This window comes from Pseudomyrmex gracilis, unplaced genomic scaffold (assembly GCF_002006095.1).
Source record: "Pseudomyrmex gracilis isolate BER0280 unplaced genomic scaffold, ASM200609v1 scaffold_7, whole genome shotgun sequence".
In the NCBI taxonomy this organism is placed as follows: Eukaryota; Metazoa; Arthropoda; class Insecta; order Hymenoptera; family Formicidae; genus Pseudomyrmex; species Pseudomyrmex gracilis.
The window spans coordinates 218,946-226,845 of record NW_018020591.1 but is presented as its reverse complement, the minus strand read 5'-3'; the positions used below and the strand labels follow the sequence as shown (position 1 = coordinate 226,845).

At 41.7% G+C, this 7,900-nt stretch overlaps 1 protein-coding gene across 4 annotated transcripts in view; it reads left to right on the top strand.

The window, feature by feature from the left end:
* Positions 1 to 6,809: 6,809 nt before the first annotated feature.
* The window catches only part of LOC109859317 (glutamate receptor ionotropic, kainate 1), a 137,135-nt gene continuing 136,044 nt past the window's right edge, over positions 6,810 to 7,900 (top strand). For all 4 annotated transcript variants that reach the window (XM_020437465.1, XM_020437455.1, XM_020437446.1 and 1 more), the window contains exon 1: positions 6,810 to 7,632. The gene's annotated coding sequence lies outside the window, so the exon portion shown is untranslated. The remainder of the gene's footprint in view (positions 7,633 to 7,900) is intronic.

The window sequence follows — 7,900 nt, the reverse complement described above, 5'->3', positions numbered from 1 at the left end:
ACAAAACATAACATGTTACTATGTGTAAAATAAATTATAATAAACTAGATAATGTATGAATTATAATGAATAATTATATATATATTAAACGCAACTCTCTTTGTTTAAATATAAAACACATCAAGGACAGGGATGTTTTTTTCTTGCGATTTTATAAACTATAAATGTTGCCACGTATAAATTATTGGAACGCAAGCGCGTTTTGAACAATAAGTTTCCGGTCGAGAGATGGCCAGCGGCCACATGATGGTTCGCATCGATAATCAAAGTACGTGCGATCGTAAGATTGTGGTGTGAAAGAAGAGAAAAGAGAGAGCGGAAGGAGTCGAAGATGAAAGTCGTTGTGTCGTAGTCGGCGGCTAGCTCGTCGGGTATATCAAACGGTATCTGGCGACGACCCAAGGCACCGACAATCGATATAAGCGCGCCAGCTTATGAACAATGGGCTTGAATATCGCCGCAAATAAACGGGGCCATACAATTTCGACTCACCGACTCACGAGCAAGCTTAACGTATATATCATTCGGTAGCTCCTAAAGCGCTAGAGAAACGAATACCTCGTAAAGGAAGGATAACTCCGCGGCGAGATCATCCTTTGTTTGCTCTTTGAGTTTTCACAGAGAAGAGAGAAATACATAGATCTTTTTAAATATTTTTAAAATATTTCCAATGGCGAGAGGTAATAGATAGATAGATAGATAGATAGATAGATAGATAGATAAATAGATAGATAGATAAATATATGTATATATATATATATAGAGAGAGAGAGAGAGAGAGAGAGAAACGGAATAAAAACTCTATTTCATCTCTTAACGCGACGAAAAGGAAAGACTGAAATGTAAATTTAGTTTAAGCAACCTTCAGGAAGGAAAATTGCGCGCACATAAAGTTTTATTTGATATTTTTACTACTTTTCTTTTTGCCGTATCGAAATTTCCATTTCAAGTTAGTTTTTACCGACAATATTTGACGCATTCAAATCGTTGTGCGCTTTGATAAACAACTATTAACTATTCGTCGCACGCGTAGCACGTGCACGCCGCGCTTTATGAAAAAAAACGTAATTCCGTACCGAACTAAATTCCTAGCATGATGCGTTTAAATTGCTATTCTGTTCAAAAAAAAAAAAAAAAAAAAAAAAAAAAAACTAATTTTATTTAATCGAAATAGAATTGTTTTTGCCGAACGAGAATAGCGACGACCGCGTTGAAATAATAGCGCGCGATGTGGATGCAAAATTAAAATGCACAAATTTTGCGTTGTTACATCTCATGCTCATTATAATATTCATATTATACGCTAGCTTTGTGCAATTTAAAATTTATAATATAAATCGTGCATTTAGTAATATTAGATAAAGTCGTTGCGTTACATAAAATGTTTTATTTTTTATACGAATGTTGCATATCATCCGTACAACATAAATAATGTTACGTATCGTCCGTAAAACATAAATAATGTGCTCAACCTCATTCAAAAAGCTATAAAATATTCTCGTATAATAAAATAACTTCGAAATTTACAATTCAGAGTCAAATCGCTTTCGATTGGAGCTCGCGAACACGTTTCGCCGCGTCTCAAGTAGATATGAAAAAGACGGGGCGAGTAATTAATTCCGCTTGTAGAAAGAAATCGAGACGCAGCCGAGCGAAACGCCCGCGGACGTTGGAAATTTCGAATTCCACGTGAAACGCGATTCGACCGCGCAGAAGAATGTTTTACAAAGCGATCCTCGCGCGTAATCAGGATAGGATTGCGATGGAAAAAACAGCAGCTAGAAAAGCGGAAAAGAACACAATATACCGGTACGAGATTACTAACCGATATGTGTCCCCCACGGCGGCAGATTTCGATCACGCAAGTCCGCCGACCGCCTTGAAAAAAACTACGAGGCGAAGAATAACGACGAGGAGAGGAAAAAAAGAAGCAGTTTGTCAATGTGTCGCCCGGCGGTCTATGCTTGATTTATCTGTTGCACGCGTGTACGTGAACTTGCGCCACTCTCGTCTGGAAAGAAAAAAAAAAAAGAGCCATGTTTGCGCGCACTGCAACGTCCGTGCACGCAAGTGGGTGCACTCGCTGCACCAGTGACTTACTTTAACCCCCTTTAGCGATAGAATTTAACCCGCGGCTTTTGCGCGCAACGCACTCGAATAAATTGTGCACTTTGAAATTGTTCCGCGTGCATAGAATAAAAAAAAAAAAAAAAAAAAAAAATCACGTATCTCACATCACGGAGTTCCATAAATTTCCACTTGTTTAGTCAGACATGTTGATTGAAATTCTGGAAAATGGCAATTTCGCTTTAATAAACAAATCGTGTGTGTTTGTGTTCAAAAATTATAAAGTTTGTCGAATATTCAAGGAAAGTATGTGCGCTCCCCTGTTTTTTTAAACGGAAGTTATTTCAGTATAATATATTTAGCTAGAAAGAGAGAAAGAGAGAAAGAGATAGAGCATTTTGTTTTCAAGATGTGAACTAAAAATGGCAAATTGCATATCCATTCAACGAGCAGATATGACGTAGTCGATAATAATTGTTTGTCCGTCTACGGATGAGTTTTGCAATAACATAAACATAAATTGTCAACTTAATGATATTCCAGTTGTTTTTTTCGCATAATTTTCACAATTTTTAATTTACTTTATCGCGCAAATATTTGTGGCTCGGAAAAGTATCGCGCTGTGTTTGCGTTTCATTACCTAACGTCAAATAAAAATAATTACACATTGAATTGCGAGATCCGTGCGTATGAATATTTACAATTTTCTGTACATTGTTCAACCTGTCGCATTACTCTGTACGCCCATGCGAATTGATATTATGCACGCAGACTGTGAAATTATAAAAAATATTTTTCCTCTCTCTCTCTCTCCCTCTCTCTCTCTCTCTCTCTCTCTCTCTCCTTCTCTCTCTTTTTCTCTTGTTCTCTCTGTAGCGTAAATAGAAGAAATAAAATTACATGTTCGTATTGAGATTTTCTCAGTTTATATGATCGAAGAAAATGTGCAAACATTCACTGAAACACGCATCCAATTTTATGTGCTATTTGCGCGTGCGTCTCTCATTCATTGCGCGAATCTTCAATATCAAAAGCAAAATTAGCTTCAGTTTTTTTTTCCGGAAAAAAGTTTAATATCCTTTCATACATATATACACGACTGTTATCGTTACACATAATGCATCGCTGACGTCACGGTCATCAGTCACCGCGGGAAACTTTGCTTTTTATTACGTCGCTACAGTTTATTATCCCATTAAGAGAAGATATCATGCGAGCGCCGAGTTACACGCCTTCGCGAAAATTTTGTCAGCACTTTTCTTGCGGTTCTTGCCAGAACGTCGCTAACCCAAGAGGGGATGTGTGGCGAGATGTCGCGACGCGATAACGTGTTTGATGATAATTGAACAAAGATATTCTCGCGAAAGAATTTATTAAATATATATATAATTCGTCGTGCGATAATGAAAACCTATATCGGACAGAGTAACCGTCGCGTTGAGAATATTTTACTCATCTTTCCCGATAGTACGGAAAATATCAGAAAGAGAGAAAGAGAGCAAAAGAGAGAGAGCGATGGTTACCGGAGAAATTCTAAAGAGAAACTCATTAAAAGTTTTTTTTCCGCTCTCTTTCGCGTTGATCGATAGGTAAACGAAATAAGCTGCTCATTAGTTTCCTTTTTAGCAAACCGACGACATTTCGATTTAATTTAATTAACGCATAAACAAATCGGAATCTTTTTTTTTCACGCATATCTGATCTTTCTGTTGGAACGGTTTGCTATAAACAGCCGTGTGGAATCGTCAGTGTGGCAAAGTCTTAATAAAAACTTAAAAATTTTTTGCAAAATAAACACCACAAATCTCTCTCCTTCTCTCTCTATGCGTGTGTATGTAATATTTATTATAATGTAACAAAAGATTCACTTGTTGAGTAATTTCAGTAGCAATTTTTCTCAGCGCGTTAATGCTTTTTACATTATGAAGCAGCAACCTCATGGAGACACAAAAGATACTCTTTTAAATAATTACTCTTTAAATAAGAACGAAATTAAATAAAAAGAAAAACGAGTGTAATTACATTATATTAATAAACCTTTCAGCAAAATGTTGAATAATTCTGTTAGCAACTTTTTTTTTTTATACCTTTAATACCTTTTGCATTATGAGAGAGCAACTCATGCATAAAAGGGATACTCTTTTACATACACAAAGCGAGATTTATTTGGAGAATCAGTTTTCATGCGCGTTTCGCGAATACCGGGGATGTACATTTCATATCATAGCTTATTCACGCACAAGAGAGGGACAACCTGAGTGGGGTTTTTGCCGCGTCGAGAATTACAATTTTCTTCCTCACAGAGAAGAGAGAGAGAGAGAGAGAGAGAGAGAGAGAGAGAGAGAGATCGGAAACATGAAACCTTGTACCACCTATTACCGCAGTTGGCGAATATAATAGCGATGACAACGTGTCTGGGCTTTTCCTCCTGGGTAAAACTCGACTGACCGAATCGCGCTCACACACGAACGAATATCACTCCGTGATTTCGCGCCGGGTTTCCGTTGGGAAGAAGACGACGAAATAGACGAAAATGTATTTCTCGAATATTCGACACAATTTAAGAAACGAACATTTTCAAGGATCGTACACGCGCGCGTATATAGTAGCGAAGAATGACGACTTTATTACGTACACTTCACCGTTTTAGATGAGCGCCAAATCGCTGATGAATGCGAATCTTATCTCAATCCTCTTTGCATGGCAAGCGGTCAGGGTCGATGTCCAGTAACGTGGATAAAACGACTTCGCTTTGCTCATTCGCTCTCCCTCTCTCTCTCTCTCTCTCTTTCTCTCTTTCTCTCTCTCTCACCCCCGCGGCTTGCTATCAGCGCACTTCCAGAAAGCGGTGGAATCAACTTAGATATTCCTTTTCTCGTTCTCTTACGTGTCCTCCCCCTTCTCCCTTCGCTTTCCGGCGCGTTTCCTTCCGCAGCAGCGCCATAGCGCGCGGAAGAAAATCCCTCGAGACATTTTATAGTCGATACACGGGCGCGCTTCCTCTTCGTTTATCCTACTTATTTCTTCCTTCTAAATCTTTGTACGCTACATTTGCAATTTTCCGCTAAGTTTCATGGCACGAGTATAGGAGCGCGTCTCCATATTCCCGTCGTTATCTCCCGTCGACAACGCCGAGGTACGCGCAGAGATTACACCGGATTTTCGTAGCTCGCGTGGAAGCTTAAATTCGTAATAATATAATTACAAATTTATCTCCGTACGAACGTTAACCTTTCTCGCACGCTTAAGAGGTGGTAAGGCGATTCCCGCGCGCGCGAGATAGATCCCAGCGCGCATAAATACACGCGCGTGTGCGCGCATGTGTACACGTAACACACAATATGATATAATCCCGCGTGATGAAGCTTTAATTCCTCTTCCGCAAAACGCGCGCGACGCGAACATTGTCAAATATACGGGAGCTTAATTCCGGAGCGGAGTGGTCAGACCGGGATCTCGGGGGCGCGGTAATCCAAAATGGGAAGCAATTTTCGGCTCTTCATCGCAAAGATCTCGGTCTTACGTATTTAAAAAAAAAAAAAAAAAAAAAAAACCGGAGAAGAGAGGCTGCTTCTTCTCCGACGAGTGCGCGCCGCGCGCTTTTTCCGCGCGTGTTGAACATTCCTCTTCTCATTTCTCGTCTTTTGCGCCTCGCGGCAAGACTTTGAGTCGTCGCAATTTGATTAAAAACCGCGTCTCCTACCGGCCTACACGCGCGCAACGCATCGATATGATGCGAGATCGGCGCCGATCGATCTGTGAGAAAGGAAAGAGGAGAGACAATCTTACGAATTCGAAGTACATGGTCAGTGTTCACAAAAACTCTCTGTAATTTCGATAAGATGCAACTCGATTTCTTGCTTGCGATGTCACGACGCGAGAGTCGTTTTTCTCCGCATCGAGGCATCTCTTTGCCAAAAATCCGTGAGTTCGGATTGGTTTTGGAAAGACCGGTAATAACACAAACGAGATGCGAACTCGATTTCTTTTCTTTTTTTTTTTTTCTTATCGAAGCAGAAGCTGCGAAACAGTTTTTTGTTTTGGTTGCGAAAGTGAATGAAAGTCAATGTGTTTGCAAAAAAAAAAAACACAAATTAAAATCGGTTGATGCATCGCTTCGGTATTTTAAGTAAACGTTCGATCAAAAAATCGATTGCAATTCGGAAGTTTGATCACTCCGAACTTCGTTTTAGTAGGTTAGATCTTCGTCGGGTTCTCTCAGATTTTCTAACCGTGTAATTTCATTCTACCTCATCCGGTTGTCATACTGTAGAACTGCTCGTGTCGTAAAAAGAGGCGAGGAACTGGTCAGGGTCGCGCAATTCCGCTAACCCAGATAGGCGGGCCTGTTTCTTCGTGAGACTGTCTTTACTACTGGCGAAGGGGATGTCGAACGAGAATTCTGTGTGTGTTTCGCTGTCCTTTTCACTCGCGTGCTCCTCTGCTCTTTCTTTCTCTCTCCGTTCGTCTCTATCTTCCATCCCTCTGTCTCTGTTTTTCTCTTTCTCTCTCTCTCTCTCTCTCTCTCCGTCTCCTCGTTGCTTCAGCGCCAACCCCTTTCGAGCCACCCTCGAAGGCCACCCACCACCACCCCGACACTGCCTGTCCGCGCACTCGTCCGGGGGTGGCGGTAAGTTCTCGCGCTGCCAGTGCCCGCGCGTCTCTCGCGATCGTCGGACCGCGCGTACGTAAAACGGGGTGGTTCTCGCCGTTGCGTCGTCGGTCGTCGTCACACGCGTGGATGTTTTCGCGCGATTATCGCGAGCCGAAAAGACTCACGTGACCCGGAAGTGCGCCGGAAAATACGACGACGATTTCTTTTCGCTCGCGAGTGGATGTACGAGAGTTTTCGCCCGCGAGTCTGCGACCGCGTCCCCGGGGAATGCGGTTCGATCGAACCGGCCGCTTCTCGCGATCACGAAATTCCTTCGAGGAGCGATGGTGATCGATGACCGTAGAACTTGGTTAGAGTAATTCGTCGCACGGATGACACAGTGTTCTCTAGTGAAGATTTTAGACTGTCAAAAAGATTGGGCACACTCACTGTCGCGCGCGTGAGTTATCTAAGCTTCGCAACTCGTTGAAAAAAAAAAACAAAAAAAAACAAAAAAAACAAAATCGAGCGATCGATTGTACGGTGTTTGAACTAGTTGCAAGAAAAAAAAACAAACAGATTACATTCCGAATTCTCTTTCTTCGAGAGCGCGCGCGATATAACGCGAATGACGGGGGATTAAGACTGCGCGCAGTTTTTATAACCGCGACAGTGAAAAACGAATGAGCAAGCGGCGAGAACAATAAAATTCGATCTCTCTTCGATATGCAGGGCAGGTCAAAATGACTCTATGAGGGAATGGCGCGGGGGATGACGGAGCGCGTCGAGGATTAAAGGAGACGCGTCGGAATGTCGGGAACGTCGCGTCGGTTCTGAACCGGCTCGGGCACAGGTGGAAGCATCGGCAGCGTCTCGTTCTTTTCAACGTGAGGATCGTTGGCGACAATCATGTTGTGCAGGACGAGTCTCGTAAGGTGTGTCTCGGCAGCTTTTACGTCGGATAGATGAACGTGAGTGTTGTCTCAAGTCGGTTGTTATCGTGTCGAGGAAAAATTGGATGTTTTCCGAAGACGCGCACACGCGGAGCGTTTCGCAAGAAGAAACGTATCTGATTAAAAAACGTATCTGAGCAAATCGAACAATTTTTAATTTCTCAAAGAAAAACGACACGTGACGTGTTTTAACACAGATTTTTGCTTTAGGTTATACTTTATGAGAATATAATATGTGTGTGTGTGTGTGTGTGTGTATTTTAATATATACAGGGTGTTTCAGAAC